Genomic DNA, 18,239 nt, shown 5'->3' with positions numbered 1-18,239 from the left:
ACGTGCAATATTGAGAATAGCATCAAATTCAAGGATGACTGCGAGACAAATTGCAGAAAGTGCTAGTGTAAACATTAATGTAAAGAATGTGTATCGTGTTTTACAAAAATGTAAGCATTTAGTGCAAAGGAAATTGCAGAGAAGAAACCTTGGTTAATGAAAGAGCATAAAGCGTTTCATATAAATATGGCAACAAAGTGGAAAAGAGTCATATTTACCGACGAAAACAGATTTAATTTAGATGAACCAGACGGTTTAGGTTATTACACATTTAGAACAACTAAACACATATGCTGTAAGAATGGCTGGAAAATTGTTGAAGACATCTTGTCAGAACTGTATACCAAAATGGCAGACAATTTCAAAATATTAACGATTTAAAACAGTGCATTGTGGACGAATTGGAGACTATTAGTCAAAAAAGTATTAAACAATTGTGTAAATCTTTACCAAACAGATTTAGAGAAATTATTAGATGTAAAGGAGGTTCCACAAAATATTAAGCATTAACTTTTATTCATTAATTGTTTTATTTTTTAAGTTTTTCGTTAAGTGTGCTATCATTTAAATAAAAATAGATAGATTTAGTTCGTTTCATTTGATTCATATGTATCGACAAGGGCAGTCTGAAAATATGTGCATACAAAAAGCTGAATTTGTAACGTTTAATAAACAGAAATTACAATAATTTGGTAATGTGTCTACCAAGTTTGTGTCGTTAAGCGACTCATGGGCTTGGAATTTACCGATCTCCGTTGCAATTTTTATTAAAATCCCTATCCTTTGCCCAATCTGACTAGAACTCACGAAGCTTCTCGATACTCGATTCAACAACGAAATTTTCAGCAACCCGGCCTGGTTGGAACTACGAAATCATGCTCGCGAAGGATACGGGCGTGAGCTGCATGATATCAGAGTTCTCCGATACCGCGTATCTTTCCAGGAAGTCGAACATGGAAACTGGATCCCGAAGCTCGACTTCTTGGGGCGTAATTGGCGCACGGGGTCGCGTGTTCCTCGATAACGAGCACATTTTTCGCAGAGCACGGAGGAAACGCCGCGGAACCAAAGTCGCGGGCGGGTTTCTTGCGAACGGTAAAAATGACGGATCGAACGGAATCGAGTTACCGTGCGCCGCGGGCCAGAAAATAAGTAGAGTGGGAAAAGCCCCGGTACAATTGCAACTCGATGTGATTTAATGCAACGCGACCGGCCCCCCGGACTCGTCTTATCTCGAAAAATCCCTTTTACAAACCAGAAACGTCCGCGGTACGCTCCTAAATAAATCGAGTAAGATTCTCTCGCGTAAAAACTAAAAAGTTATTTTGTATCATCGAGGTTTCGAAAGGCCACTTTAACGAATGGTTTCCCGCTTTTCGATGCAACTTTTCCGCTACAGCTTGTCGACACATCGTCGAATCCTGTTGCAATTTCTGTTCGTCGAACTTACATCGACGCAATTTGATGGTTTAATTGGAAAACGTCCGGCGCACATAGAGTAACAGAACGAAAACACACACGCGTTACGTTAACACACGCTCGTTTACAAAACGCGTTTGCCTCGCTGTTTTTGCAGCTTCTGCCTAAACTCGTAGCAAATATTTGACACTGGTACATATTTGAACAGTTATTTTTCCATAGAACCGTTGCAGGTACGAATTTTCCAAGTTTCCGGGTATTTGAGGGTTCCTCTGTTTATTCAAAAATATTGGTAAACGCAAAACCTTTGATTCGCTTCAGTATTGCGAGACCGTATATTAACAGACGAACCGCCACGATTTTATATTTCGAATAATATTTTTTAACAGACTGCAATTTGTATTCGACGTAATAGTTTCGTTATACGATGGCGTACAAAGTGCTTTCATGGTCCCATCGAACGTATAAAACAATTTTACGAGGATGTAACCCTGGCTTCTTTATCAATTCAGCGCCATTGTCTCTCAGGATAGTCGTATAAACTCCATTCCTCATCCCCACTTACTAAATACTTTAACTTCTCTTTTATTGGGGCTTTTATTGATATGGATCCCACGCTTCGAGCTCGCCATTTTACTTTAAGAAACGCGTACTTCCAAAAGTGGCATCGATTTTCAATTTTCCACGTATATTTCGAGATCTAAAAAATGGCGGTGCGTTTGAAGCGGCCTGTAGCCATCGCGGGATCGCCTTCTGGTCCCACGCGCGTCTGCTAATCGCGATTGCTCGGGATTACAGCGACGTTTATTAAGCTTACGTTTATTAAATCATTCCGAGTCGGCTGTAATCGGAGAAAGAGTAATGGCCTGGCGTTTCTTACGACGAAACGTTATTTCGTCAAAGCAACGAGAGCGGCTCGATGAATATTTCAAAGCCTGGCGACGGTTTCTCTCGAGCGTGACTCCGTCTGGTTCTTTGTCGAATCGTTCCCCACCCTCTCCGTTTTTAATAAATCATCGTTGCGATTCGGCAAAGTGAAGGCGTTCCATTATGCAGGGTTTAATTGTGCTTTGGTAGAAATTGTTTCCCCGAGAGTTTTCGGAGCGTTCGAGTCCGAGGAGCTCGCCGGAACTTGCGTGCAATTCGATTTTCATCTTTTCAGAAATTTATTCCCGGAGAGCTTTCGGGTCGAAAAGTTCCCTAATTGCGACTAAACGTTACAGAATCTTGTTAGACCAACGTGTTGTCGCTTTGGAACGCCTACGATTATACCCTAAATGGCATCGAACCAACTTCGTTTAATCATGTTAAAGATCTTGGTGTAACTTTCTCTTTTAATTTATCTTTGAAAATTCAATATGAACAAATTATTTCGCAAAGTCTCTGCTCTCTGGGACTTATTCATAGGGTTTCCAGATACTTTATTAAAACTCAAACACTTAAAATCTTATATTGTGCTTTGACGAGATTCTAGAATATGGCAGCATTTGGTCTCCTTATTACAAAACATACATCGACAACATTGAGAGAGTTCAACGCAAATTTCTTCGTCTTGTTGCTAGGCATAGTGAGAGTCCCATGTCTCTTGGATTACATAATTATAAATCATATGATTTTATTATGTCCAGGGTCTTATGGTTAATATTTAATAAATCTTTATCTGCTGGCATCTTTCCCAAATTATGGAAGTTATGTTTAGTTAAACCGATTCCTAAATCTACTAACGCAAGTCAATTCCAAACTTTAGATCTATTAGTTCTCAAAATGTCATGCCTAAGATTATGGAAAACTTAATTAGTCGTAAACTATCCTTTTTTTTGCAAAGGCATCATCATTGATGAGCAGCGTGGATTCGTTATTGGCAGATCGACTGTGAGTAACCTTGTAGAGTACCATTATTATTTAACTAACTGTATGGATAAAGGCATGCAGGTTGATACTGTTTATACTGATTTTTCTAAAGCCTTTGATTCTATTAATTATTCAATCTTAATGTTCAAATTAAAGGCATTAGGAATAAACAGCAGTATGCTTTCTTGGCTATCCAGTCTTTTATCAGATAGAGTTCAAATAGTTAAATTCAATAATAATTACTCAAGAGAAATTAACGTTACATCTGGTGTTCTACAAGGTTCACATTTGGGACCTCCTCTATTTATAATATATATCAATGACATTTCTAAGGTATTCCAACACTCTAAATTTTTATTATATCAATTCAAGATGACCTTTACAGGCTTCAGAATTGGTGCTCAATAAATAAATTGTCCCTCAATTTAGATAAGTGCCATGTCGTTAAGTTTAAGAAAAATAATATAGTTTATAACTATACTCTAAATGGCATCGAACTAACCTCGCTTAATCATGTTAAAGATCTTGGTGTAACTTTCTCTTTTAATTTATCTTTGAAAAATCAATATGAACAAATTATTTCGCAAAGTCTCTGCTCTCTGGGACTTATTCATAGGGTTTCCAGATACTTTATTAAAACTCAAACACTTAAAATCTTATATTGTGCTTTGACGAGATTCTAGAATATGGCAGCATTTGGTCTCCTTATTACAAAACATACATTGACAACATTGAGAGAGTTCAACACCTTCGTCTTGTTGCTAGGTATAGTGGGAGTACAATGCCTCTTGGATTACATAATTATGATTACTTACTTATTAATATTAATCTTCAAGCACTGCATAGTAAAAGAAGAATTCCAGATATTATGTTTGTAAGTAAGTTAATCAAAGCTCATATTTCGTGTTCAACGATTATTCAATTGTTTCCTTTGTATGTACCATCTAAATATTCATCACTTTCTATTTTACTCTGAAGGTTACCGCACAACGTTTGGATCTCACAATTGTGTAACTAGAATGATTAGTAATTCACATTTTGTACACACTAAAACAGATTTAATTGAACAATCGTTAGAAAGTCTAAAATTATCCTTGCAACATATTGTAAATTAATTTATTTTTGTTAAATTCACTAAGCGATAATGTTCGACTATGTAAAATCCACATCTGTATCTTTACATCTTTGTACTAAAGGGTTTAATCCCATTAATAAATGAATAATAATAATAATAATAATAATAGCAATAATGATAACAGCAATAATAACAAAAAATAATAACAATAATAATAACGATGATCTGTAAGATCATCTTGTGTCTTGTGTATTTTTTTCTTAACGACAGGTAGGTTGTTTTGTACTGACATTTTGCAGACATATTTATTCGTCTTATAGGCATGTACAGTATTTTTTTCATCAAAAAATATTAAAAATTCCGAGAGTTATAGCTCCTTGATTAAAAGAACGCATTTAAACTGGCTTACATGATATTTCAAGATCTAGCGGACCGATTGATTTCAAATTTGGAGAAAATATTCAGCAGACAGACCTTTATGACTGGATCTAGAGATTTAAAAAAATATTGAGTAATATTTACAAATAGAGAAATATTAATAAATAAAAATTCGAACTCCCTAGTTCCTGCTGTAACTACAACCTTCCTTATGAAGATATTTTAGCCCCCTCTGTTTAAACAAGAAGTTATAATTCCCATGATTTTTAATATTTTTCCACGAAAAAAATACTGTGCATGCTTATAAGATGAATAAATATATCTACAAAGTCTCAGTACAAAACAGCCTACCTATCATTAAAAAAAAAATCTCAAAAAGGGCCGTAAAATTGACAGTCTAGGCAGCAATACCTCCTTAACTGGAGCGAGACAGGTTCCCATAGAACTCGCCGAATTCCATAGATCGCGGCCGTTGAATGGAAACCAGCCATCGATCATCCGAGCGTCGCCGGATAAAATAGATTCCACGCGTTGCGATACAACTCGGAAGCTAATGTCTTCGCGCGGCACAAAGCTGCACGATCCACGGAACCTAGCAACAAAGAAAAGTGGCACGGGATCCTCGCGATCCATAATTTATTCCTGCGGGAAGCGTCTTGGCTCGATCAAAGAAAATCGTCAAATTGCACCCATTATTTCGCTACGCGACGCCAAAGGATATTTACACGACTTCTTTCGGTCGTTCAGAGATTCTGTTCGACGCATCGACCGCAGAAATAATGGAAGCGGACGTCTTTCGCGGTTTACCGAGATTTTATTTTCTCGGTTACGCGAAACCTTCCATAGTAATTCGATCCTTTCCTCGATTCAGTCGCGCGACATTAGTTTCCTACGAGTTGCTCGATCGCCGTTGCACCGTGAACGGTACTACGTAATTCTTCGAAAAGACTCGAGAGAACCACCGAGAAATACAAATTTGTAATTCTCTTTCTCGACTCCAAAACATCTATTGAATCTATTTCGTTAAATGTTATCGTTAAAAGTGTGAAAGGGTTAACACTTCGTGCACCGATTTTAATCGCTCAGTGGGGCATTTGTTATTTCAAAGTATCTTCTAATTAGCGATTACGTTCAAAATGCACTAAATGTCAATTTTCATTCAACTCATATGTGACCAACGTGTGACAGTCAAAGTGTTAAGAACCGTCGAAATTCGCTAAGCCAAAATATCCGAGTGGCGGTCGTCGAAACGAATTGAAAAGGGATTCAGGGACCGCCGCGAGTTTCCAGCAGCTCGTTCGCGTTTAATTTCCCTTTTTAACGAGTTCCCCCCCTCCTCCTCGCGGTCGATTCCACGGGGTCAAGTTTGAAATTCTAGATAGAGCGTCGATTGATCGAGCAGCTCTGGCAATCGCTGTATCCGGCAGCCTTGAGCCGCGCGTGGTTACATAATTTATGCAAAGACGACTGCAACGACCGGTTTCCTCGCCTAAGTGCATTCGCGCGTCGACGGCCCGACGAGTCTAATCGACGCGGGTTTTCCAGTCTGTGTTCCCCTTTTCTTTCGATTCGAGCGAGCGCTCGATCGTTTCGCGACGAGTCTTTTCGACGCGCGCTGATCGCGCGCTTCCGGTTTGCGTAACCGGCGCTCCAGATTCGACGTCGGTTTTGTCCGTGGACGGTGACCCGATCGGCGTTTAGAGCCCAACGTCGAAGGATATAGTGCACTATCGGCGTTTTGGCTCGGTCGTGTGCGTGTGTGGGAACTGCGTCGACGGGCTGGAATAACGGAACACGGATGTTAAGGTACTTCCGACGGTCGAGCGAATCAGGTGTTCCAGTTTTCGCGTTTGTTTCCTACGCGAACAGAGTCCTAGGTGGAATTCTGAACGATCACGGTGTAGAATCGGTGGAAAATTAACCGTGTCGATGAGCTCGATACTCGAGAAAACGAAGAAAAGGTGCTTCTGATGGATCGCGGAATCAGGTATTCTAGTTTTAACGTTGGTTCCTTCGAAGCACAATGGACCGTTTGCGACACATTGTACGATTTGGGCTTTTGTCTACCTGTGCATAGAGGTTGATTGCGTCGCGGAGATGGAGCAACAGTTGGAGATACCAGAAAGTAGAAATCATTTTGTTTGACGGACTAAACACGATAGTGGATTTAGCGAATACTTTTCCCCCCTATTGTCGTAACGAAAATTGATCACTTTTGTCGATTATGTAATTAACGGCACGGAGGTCTGAAAACTAGAAATAGGCCGGGGATTATATAAAATTGCAGTGCACGCGATCCATTAACACTGTGCTCTATTTGCATGTGACAATGGACTGCTTTGACGGCACGAAACAACGAAGAATAGGTACGAAGATAACGAAGCGTCGCACAGTGGGCAGTTTAAACGATGACAAATTTTAAATTAGATGGACAAATTTCTTAAGAAACATGTTCATGAATTTTTGTTCTTTTTTTTATACATATTGTATCTATTTGTTTTTTATACATATTTACGGTTTTTTAACGATAATATAAACGCATCGTAATATAATAATAATAATAATAATAACGAATTTGTTGTTACTATCTGGTTTTTTATGCATATTTGCATATTATTATTATTATATTACGATGCGTTTATATTATCGTTAAAAACCGTAAATATGTATAAAAAACAGATAGTGACATCAAATTCATTATTATTATTATTATAATATTACTTAAAACTATAATATTGTAAATGTAATATAATAATAATAATCATTATTATAACGATTTGAAATTTCTTTTTTTTCGTCGAAAAATTTAGGCACCTAATTAGATTTTCGGTAAGGAATTTTTTTCTCGAAAATGCGTAGGATTTCGAGGGTATGTGTAATGATAAAAAATGATTGTAATTGACTCTCGCAACCGAAAATAATTTTTCCAAAACGATTTGAAATTTTTTTTTTCCGTCGAAAAACTTCACACCTACTCGAATTTTTTTCTAGAAAGTGGGTAGGATTTCGGAGGTATGTGTATTCACCAAAAATGATTGTAATTGACCCCCGAAACCAAAAATAATTTTTTCGAAACGATTTGAAATTTTTGAATTTAATTGTTAATTTTTAACGAAACCTCCATCAACAAATTAGCATTCTTAATTTTCCTCTTATTTTGGCCTCTAGAATCTCTCAATAAAATTTTTCCCAGGGGTGGCCGAATTCCCTGTATGTATAACCTATCAGTATAAAAAACTGTCCGTATAATATGAATGAATAGTGTTATTTTTCGAAGTTAAACGATTTTCATGAAGTTAGGCATTTTACAGTACATATGAGATAAATTTATAAGATTTGGGGCTGTTTCGATAACACTAATATTTTCATTTTGTCCACCTAGATCTATGAAATTAACCACTGTGCTACCAAGGCAGTTTTATTTATAACCAAAGAAGACATCGATTTTAAAAAGAAACAATTTCTCCCAAATCGCGAGCGACTGAAACCGTTTGATCTTGACGCGGGAAATAATCGCCAACGTTCGATAGATCGTTGCGGACGATCGAACGACCGAATGCAAAAATTAATCGAGGCACGGACCAATGAACCGTGAGCACGATACAAATCGAAACACGTTGAATAGAAATTGTCAGGTGTGCTTTTTCACCGGGCGAAGCGCTCGTTTATTTAATCGTTTATTCGCGCGATCGATTATCGTCCGCCGTGATTAATCATTATCGGTGTTATCTCGAGAAACGATCGACGTTTATCGGATAAATCCGAGGGAATTAGTTCGACGCTGTTTTCGATGCCGTCGCTTAAAATTCCGTTGACAACGACGGGGGAGGTTGTAAAATAAAGAAAAAAAAAAAAAGGAAACAGTGTTTTTTCAATTAAAAAGTTCCAGAGGTTCTCAAACGTCCAGGGTTCTACTTAATTTAAAAAGTTTCGAAATTCGAGGCGCTTCTGGACACGCGAGATTTCTAAATTAAAAAAATTTTCGCGTCCAAAAAGTTCTCGATTCTCGTCTTCGACAACTTCCCCCGGATGTACGGGAATTTTTTTTTTCCCCCGACCAAGAAACTATTGGACTCCCACACACGCGGAAGCTGACGGGACGCCAAGAATTATGAAGTTTAGGGCAGCTTGGGATCGTTCCAAATTCGTTGATGCTCGAGGTAAAGTTGGCCCAATCGTAATTTCAATTTATTTAAGTAACCATTACTCCGCGGCGAAGTCGTTCCTGCCAACAATCTCGTTACCCACGCCCCGATAATCGTGACATTTATCCAACGGCGAGTTTCTAAACGCGCCCAGTCCGCGTAAAAATATTCTAATAGGGGAATTTCGGAAATTTCGCGTAGCATGAAATTCCTAGAACAAACAACCCCGGAAACTGCACGCGGTCGAACTTACTCCGCGAATTCGGGCCACGCTCGACTCTCCAATTAGCAATTCCGCGAGGCATCGGTTCGCGTTCGCGTAAATCGCGCAACGAAAAATCGAAAAGAAAGAAGGATGGCGGAAAGACAGCAGCCAGGACGCGTTCAGCTGCGACCGGGAACGGGCGAAACTTTGAAATTATTTAGGCGTGTTCGGTTGCAATTTTGATTTGTGGTCGACGCTCCAACGCGGATCGGGATTTCGGAGTGGCAAGGGCTCGTGACAGAAAGTCGATGGAACGTCGCTGAAAATTAATGAGCCAATCGTGTGTAGCCCCGCTAGTCGAGCCGGAATAATTAATGATCGCCGCGTTTGTAGTTCTTCGGGCCCCGTTGGGACTGGCTTTCGGGGGGGAAAAAATTCCCCAGCGCGCCAGCTTTCCAGGAAAAGTCTACGATTCGAGTCCCGTGAATGGATGAAATCACGTATTCGTAGTTTTCGAACTGCTATCGAGCCTTTTCAGACATCACGTTATCGGAAACGTAATCGTTCGTGAGTAATTTATTTGTTTAACATCCTTAAGGGTAAACACCCTTTATGAAACAGTGAAAAACGGAGGAGCACAATTACATAGGAGATGTATTGATCGAAGTCACACTAGTGCTTATAACTGAATATTCAAAGACACTAACAATCTGATTGCCTGTGCCCTAAAACTATCAGAGGTTAAATTTAAAAAATGTAAGTCGCTAAGTGAGTTGACTAAATTAATTGTTTATTGTTTAGGCACCTGACCCCTGTCGATTTTTCTTAAAAATTTGTTTTTGATTTTTAATAATTTCGTTTGACGTCCTATAGAAAAGTTGTTTAATACTTTTTTGTAGGTGCCTATGGGCTCTACTTCAGAAAAAAGTTTCATTGAAATATATTCACTGTTATAGGAGTTATGGCTGTTTGAAAATTGGACCATTTTTATGGGGTTTTTCTAACATTACGGGGCCAAGGAACAACCTTTCGAATATTTTTATAGTTGCTACATATTCTACACTAAAATACGCGGCGTTTGGCTTTTTGAACATTAAAATCGTCCAATCCGTTCAGAAGTTATGGTGTTTTAAAGATTCGCATGAAATTTCAGGGAAGCATTTCTGGCTTGAAATTATATTTTCGGTAAGGAATTTTTTCCCCGAAAATGGTTAGGATTTCGAGGGTATGTCTATCGACCAAAAATGATTATAATTGGTCCTCGCAACCGAAAATAATTTTTCCAGAACGATTTGAAACTTTTCAATTTCACCGAAAAATTTAGGCACCTACCCCCCGTCGATTTTTCTTATACATTCCTTTTTCATTTTTAGTAATTTCCCTTGACGTTCTACAGAAAAATTGTTTAATACTTTTTTGTAGGTGCCTATGGGCTCTACTTCAGAAAAAAGTTTCATTGATATATATTCACTATTATAGGAGTTATGGCTGTTTGAAAATTGGACCATTTTTATGGGGGTTTTCCAACATTACGGGGTCAAGGAACAACCTTTCGAATATTTTTATAGTTGCTACATATTCTACACTAAAATACACGGCGTTTGGCTTTTTGAACATTAAAATCGTCCAATCCGTTCAGAAGTTATGGTGTTTTAAAGATTCGCATGAGATTTCAGGGAAGCATTTCTGACCTCACATTAAATTTTCGATAAGAAATTTTTTTCTCGAAAATGGTTAGGATTTCGAGGGCATGTTTATTGACCAAAAATGATTATAATTGGTCCCTGCAATCGAAAATAATTTTTTTAGAACGATTTGAAATTTTTTAATTTTGTCGAAAAAGTTCCCACCTTCACGAATTTTTTTCTCGAAACTGGGTAGGATTTCGGGGGTATATCTATTCATCAAAAATGATTATAATCGACCCTTGTAATCGAAAATAATTTTTCCAGAGCGATTTGTCAATAGCTTTTTAACGAAACCTCCATCAGCAAATTGGTATTCTTGATTTTCGTCTTATTTTGGCCTCTAGAATGCCCCCATTCAAATTTTTCCCAGCGTTGGCCGAACACCCTGTATAGATTTGTGTACCAAATTATTCTCGCGAATAAACGAATGACAATAAAGATTAGAACGGATACATCCGGTGGAGACGCGTGCTGCCAGTAAAAAAGTATCCGATGGCAAGTTTCGAAATTGGCCAATTTCTGGTATTGTCCTTTATAAAGTTTCGCGAACGAAACGCGTTGCCCTGGCCGGTGCATTCCATCGTCGCACCGGGTAGACCGATTCGCGAGTTCGAAAACGAAGTTCGATCGGAAAGTTTCTGCGAAACGACCGGGTTCTGAATAACCGATCGCAGGGATGGGCGATGATAAGGCTGTCGCCGCGAAAGTTCGACGCACCGTTCGCCGTCGTGCTTAATGAAGCATTGACGCGTCCGGCAAAAGCGTGTACCTGTCCGCGCGTAATTAACGTAACGGCCGTCTGGTCGACGCCCACGCAAATCAAACGTACGCGGACGTACGAGGAGCGGCGTAATTAAGGCCTCTCCCAGGCTGCGCGAAGAACAATGCGGGCTGCTCCCGCATAGATCACGCTCCCGTGACCGTCCGTGCGTCCGATTACACGCCATCGACGACCCCAGCGATCGTCTTCTTCGTCGAGACCAAATCCTACTCGGAAATATCACAATAGTACGCGATGAAATTCGAATATAATCGGTAAAAAGTGAAAATAAGCGAAGATCTATAAAGTTTTTATTGCGTTACAATATATTTCGATCTAGCTCTAAAGAAAAATACTGTAGCCCTGTACGTGTCGATACAAGACCACTACAGAACCTTTCCAAATTTAGAAAACAGCTGCATGTTTTACAACCCTTGCATCGACCACTCGCTTCCCCGTGTTAGAAAAGACTATGAACGCGTATTAAAAATAGTAAAAGTTTAGACGCGTGTAGTTCCGAAACTATTAGTGTTTTATTAATTATTGAGGCATTGTTAGAAGCGGCAAGGCCTCCCCTTTAAAATGGCTTTTGGTTTTTGTCGATCGGACTTTCCGTTTTCGAGATATCGCAATTTATGTAAAAGGTAATTTTTTAAATTCCGCTCTACGCCTTAGGAAAGGCTATTGACGCGTATTAAAAATAGTAAAACTTTGGACGCGTGCAGTTCCGAAACTATTAGTGTTTTATTAATTATTGATCCACTGTTGGCAGCGGTGAACCTTCCTCTTTAAAATGGCTTTTGAATTTTGTTGATCGGACTTTCCGTTTTCGAGATATCGTAATTTATGTAAATGGTAATTTTTCTTAATTCGACTATCGCTGTCTCCGTCTAACGCGTCGCGTCGGACCTCCTTGTCGCACGTTGACCCACTGACCGAGTGACTGAGTGACGTCACGTTTACTACTTACTACGGTCACGTGAGTTCATTGATCTCGCGACGTAAACAAACGTAAACAGACCCTTCGGACTCACGCGATCGACTTGAAATTAAAATCGCCATATCTCCGGAACTAATAAAGCTATCGACTCGTACGAACGCTCATTTTAAAGGGCATTCCATCCTCTACCTAATGATCATACCACCTACTATAATTTCTGCTATCTTCTATGTTTATTTTGACATTTACTTTGACGCTACATACCCAAAGTAGTTTAAGTACTTTCTATTGATCTTACGACTGATGTGGGATAAAACTGGACTATAAATTGGTCATTTAATTGAAAATGAATTTAAATACAGGATGTTTGCGAAATTACTAGCCAGTACTTTTTCGTAAATAATTGTTTTCTTTAGAATTAACTACGATATAGACTGGAAACAAAATTTCTTGACATAAAAGAGAAGGATATTTTACGAATAAACGTCAAACCACAACTCGGTTACGTCTCGCCTCCATTTAACAGTTTTGTAACCTCGAATTCTTTCCCACTCAACGGATTTATTTTCCGCCGTTCGTTCCTCCCCAGGGAGACTATAAAAAAAAGACCCCGTTAGCAACAATCGCGATCGTTTTTCCGAAACATTCCGCGCGGAAGGGATGCACGGACAGGAGCCAAGATGGGCGAATAAATATTTGAAAAAAACCGCGCTCGGCCCAGTCATAATCAGGAATTAAAATTCAGGGGTAGTAAATTTTAAAAAAGCTCGTTTCCCGTTTATCCAGCTTTGTGGGGGAGGGGTGGAGGGCGAGATATGAAAGTCGCGGCAATTAAAGCGAACCGAGAAAAAAAATAAAACGGATCTATTTCTCTCTCTCTCTCTTTCTATCTTTCTCTCTCTGATGGTCTACCGCGAGATTCATTTACTCGGAGCGGAGGGTAGAACGATGCTCGACCGCAGCGATCGTTTATCATCGAAATGGACGAACGCCCGTTACAATAATGAACATCAAACGCGGTGTCGCGTCGCGTAGCGGCCGTAGCTGTCCGCGGAAAACGCGATGGGGGGGAACATTGATTTACCCTGCGGTCGAAAGTGTACCGTGCGTTTCCGTTTCCGCGTGCCCGCGCGTTTCAAGTGGCTGCCAATGATCGTTTCGCGGTCCTCGAACGCTCCGCGACATCGACGCCACGCCGGGATTATTATTCCCTCGACGGCAAAAGCCACCCTCTATGATTTACGCCCGAATTTCGCGGTAACTGGCTCCTCGGATGCGTTCGACCGATTCCGTTAATCCTTGGATCCTTCTCCCCGGGGATAGAGTTGCCCAAACAATACGCGTATTTCACACGAATTTGTTCCACCCACCCCTTTATCGAGACTGGAGCCCCAAGGCGACGCAGCTGGAATTAATAAGGAATCGTTCTAATTTTCTCGGACGACCAAGGGTTGAATTTTCTGTATTTTTTCAACGGTACTTGAAATATCATATTTCTTGCAATATCTCTTCTCGATGGCAGACGAATGTTTATTAATTGGAATGTTTTAAGCGAATCGAGCGAAGAGTTTGAGTTGCGAGAGTTTTGAAATATATACAGGGTGTTTGGCCACACCTGGGAAAAATTTTAATGGGAGATTCTAGAGGTCAAAATAAGATGAAAATCGTCCCCTGTCGATTTTTCTTAAAAGTTGTTTTTCATTTTTAATAAATTTGTTTGATGCTCTACAGAAAAGTTGTCTAATACCTTTTTGTAGGTATCCATGGACTCTGCTTCAAAAAAAAATTTTATTCAAATATGTTCACTATTGTAGAAGGTATGGCCGTTTGAAAATTGGACCAGTTTTATGAAGTGTTTCTCACTTAACGGGGTCAAGGAATAACATTTCCAATATTTTTAGAATGTCTACATATTCCCCACTAAAATACGCGTTATTTGCATTTTGAAACATTAAAATCGTCCAATCCGTTCAGGAGTTATGACAGTTTAAAGATTCACATGAAATTTCAGGGAAGCATTTCTGGCCTCATATTAGATTTTCGGTAAAGAATTTTTTTCTCGAAAGTAGATAGGATTTCGAGGGTATGTCTATTCACCAAAAACGATTGTAATTGACCCCCGCATCTGAAAATAATTTTTCCAGAACGATTTGAAAAAATTTTTTTGTCAACAAATTTCAGTGAAACATATCAATGTATGGTCAGACATTACATTTTCGGTAAGGAATTTTTTTCTCAAAAGTGCGTAGGATTTCGAGGGTATGTCTAATCACAAAAAATGCTTGTAATTGACCCCTATAACTAAATATAATTTTTTTAGTACGATCTGAAATTTTTTAATTTCGTCTAGAAACTTCAGTACCTACTCGAATTTTTTTCTCGAAAGTGGGTAGGATTTCGAGGGTATGTCTAATCACAAAAAATGCTTGTAATTAACCCCTATAACTAAATATAATTTTTTTAGTACGATCTGAAATTTTTTAATTTCGTCTAGAAACTTCAGTACCTACTCGAATTTTTTTCTCGAAAGTGCGTAGGATTTCGAGGGTATGTCTAATCACAAAAAATGCTTGTAATTGATCCCTATAACTAAATATAATTTTTTTAGTACGAACTAAAATTGTTTAATTTCGTCTAAAAATTTAGGCACCTAATTAGATTTTCGGTAAGGAATTTTTTTCTCAAAAGTGCGTAGGATTTCGAGGGTATGTCTAATCACAAAAAATGCTTCTAATTGACCCCTATAACTAAATATAATTTTTTTAGTACGATCTGAAATTTTTTAATTTCGTCTAGAAACTTCAGTACCTACTCGAATTTTTTTCTCGAAAGTGGGTAGGATTTTAGGGGTGTGTGTATTCACCAAAAATGATTGTAATTGACCCTAGCAACCGAAAATGATTTTTTCAGAATGATTTGAAATTTTTTAATTTAAATTTTTATTAACCTTTGAATGAAGCTTCTGTCAAGAAATTGATATTCTTGATTTTCGTCCTATTTTGGTCTCTAGAATCCACCTCCCAGGGGTGGCCAAACACCCTGTATATTATTAAAAGTTGTTTCCCTGCAAATCCTACAGATTCAAAGTGAACTCTCCGATTCGAGGGAATGAAATATGTATTAAACGCGAACAGATCGCGGTACTTTCGATTCCCGGTGCGTCGACGTCTTTCGAAAAATCGAGCTCCTGAAAACGACTCATTCCGTCGCGGAACGAGCCGGAGACGGCTTAAATAAACGTTAACGCCCTTCGATTCCAGAGGCCCGGGTGTGCCTTTTTGCATGTGAAAAGTGCGCGTCACCCGTCTCCGCGTATCTTCCCGCGAGATCTCCCGGATTTCGTCACGAAATCGATTCGTACCCAGGCAGCCAGCATCAGGATCGCCTCCCGGTTTCGTGGCTGCGACGAAGACCCGTTCTCCAACTCGACGAGCCCCAATAATTCACAGCCGAATTCTATGGGTGGCACGAAAACACGGCCCCGGAACAAAGACCAGTGTCGGAACGGACAAAAGGGGTCGCCAGGATTGACCCAAAGCCCAAAACTTCGCCCTGTCTTGCTCCGTTCTGCTCCAACCAGGTCTTCCCTGGCTAACAAGTTCTTAAATTTGTAATTCACGTTCCACGAGTAATTAATACTCGATAAATCACTCAGTAAACCCTAACGCTGGCATCTCGGTCACTCGTGAGCCACTGTCGACCTTTCCCTGTATTTAACACCCAAACGAATGCACCTCGACGCGTTCGGGATTAGAGGCTACGTCCGGTGGGTTAACGAAGCGGGAAAAATCTCCGTGGATCTCTTTTAGCGTTGGGCTTCTCCTTTGTGCAATTAGAAGCGAAGACAACGTCCAGAAGTGAAATTGTAGGGTCGAGGGAGAGCGAGGAGTCAACTAATTCGGCATCTGTGGCGAAATCGTTGTTACCACTCGGGTATTTCTGGCATTAGAAATAAAATTTTCATAGCGTAGTGAATGGCGTCGTAAGTATCTAAACGCGGAGGGAATGTTTCGACGAATAAATCTGGAAAACAGTTGTTTCGGCGCGTTCACGAATTATCCGTTCACAGTGGGGTTTGTCAAGAATTCGCGAATTTATCGAAGGCGGGATCGTTCGACCAGGAACGGCGGAATGGCCGTGTTTAGCGCGGAACCGTGTACTTGAAACCGCATGCAAATTAATGCCTGCCCGTTGGCGGGCAGTAAAGTGCGGCCAAAGTGAGTTTAGGGAGCCATACGCGTGTAATAGCGCGGCGAAAGCTCTTCGCGCTAATTATGGATTCCGGTTCTGCAGCTTCCGTTCTTCGACGCTTTGTTCGCCCCACCACCCACCTCCTACGCTTTTTCCTTTTAATCGTACACGTTCACAGCCGTGAAAGAAACCCGTTTAATTAATATTCCGGCCCACGTAGCTGCGAACGTTCGTTTTTCTCTACCTGGTGCGCGAAACGGAACGTTTCTTCCTTCCGGTCGGGTCGTTTCTTCGCCGGCGAGGCCCCCCGACGTCTACGGAGATCACGTTTCCACTTGTACTTCTCTCTCCAGACGTTTCCACGAGAAGTATTTTACGGTAATCTTTCACGGGGAGAAAGAATATCCCCGGGACCGAAAGCGTCACGGTCCATAAATTACGATTAGTCGCGTCCGTGGCGGGCTTATCGCGATAACTGGACGGCGATCGCATCGTGATTTAGTCCCCGGAACTACGTCCATTTTTCTCTCGCTGCCAGACGGTCTTCCTACCTGTCTCTGCCACGCGAAGGCACAAAGTCCTTGACGTTTCGACCTTCGAAAGATGAAGGGTGAATTTTTTGACCGGAATCTTTAAACCTTGGAAAGCTCAAGATCGAAAGTACCGCAAAGTTTCGATCGTGAATAACTTAAATTCTGAAAGGACGAAAGCTCCAGCTTGATTTGAAAATTCTCAGCTCAACGAGGTTGAGTCTCAATCGAGAAGCTTTGATCTTCGGAAGGTCAGCGGTACCGAAAGCTCGCGAAATTTAGAGATCTCGAGGTTTATAGTACCTTAAGGGAGTATTGCTGTCTAGGCTGTCATTTGTTCGGCCTTTTTTTGTGATTTTTTTTTAACGACAGGTAGGTTGTTTTGTAATGACATTTTGCAGATATATTTATTTGTCTTATAGGTATGTATAGAATTTTTTTCATCAAAAAATATTAAAAATTCCGAGAGTTATAGCTCCTTGTTTAAAAGAATGCATTTAAACTGGCTTACATGATATTTCAAGATCTAGCAAACTGATTGACTTCAAATTTGGAGAAAATATTCAGCAGACACGCCTTTATAGCTGGAACTAGAGATTTAAAAAAATATTGAGTTTTACTATTTTTTTTGATACGCTAAATACAAAAGCACGATTAACAAATAGAAATTCGAAACTTGAAGCGTCGCCATTTCTTTATTTATCAGGATTTTGACAACCTTCCTTATGAAGATACTTTAACCCCCTCTGTTTCAAATTATCTGGAATCCTAGAAGCCATTGGAGCACCGCTTCCAAAAGAGCCATTAAATAAGAAGTTATAATTCCCACGATTTTTAATATTTTTCCATGAAAAAAATATTGTATATGCTTATAAGATAAATAAATATATCTACAAAGTCTCAGTACAAAACAACCTATCTATCATTAAAAAAAAAATCACAAAAAGGGTCGTGAAATTGACAGACTAGACAGCAATACCTCCTTAAAGAGTGACAAATTAAACCCTCGAAAGAATCTTTAAACCTTGGAAAGCTCAAGATCGAAGTACCGCAAAGT

General features: G+C 39.7%; 1 protein-coding gene across 3 annotated transcripts in view; it reads left to right on the top strand.

Annotated features, from left to right (window-relative positions):
- The window catches only part of Rho-6 (serine protease rhomboid 6), a 163,620-nt gene that overhangs the window by 128,133 nt on the left and 17,248 nt on the right, over positions 1 to 18,239 (top strand). Inside the window, exon 1 of one of the 3 annotated variants that reach the window (XM_076770774.1) lies at positions 6,248 to 6,529. The exons of 1 other annotated variant lie outside the window; for it this stretch is intronic. The gene's annotated coding sequence lies outside the window, so the exon portion shown is untranslated. Of the gene's footprint in view, positions 1 to 6,247; positions 6,711 to 18,239 lie in introns of those variants that run through there. One more of the 3 variants, XM_076770773.1, reaches the window with a different exon arrangement.

Source organism: Colletes latitarsis, chromosome 8, assembly GCF_051014445.1.
Source record: "Colletes latitarsis isolate SP2378_abdomen chromosome 8, iyColLati1, whole genome shotgun sequence".
Classification (NCBI taxonomy): Eukaryota; Metazoa; Arthropoda; class Insecta; order Hymenoptera; family Colletidae; genus Colletes; species Colletes latitarsis.
Note: the sequence above shows the minus strand (reverse complement) of the source record. Positions and strands in the feature narration are given on the sequence as shown.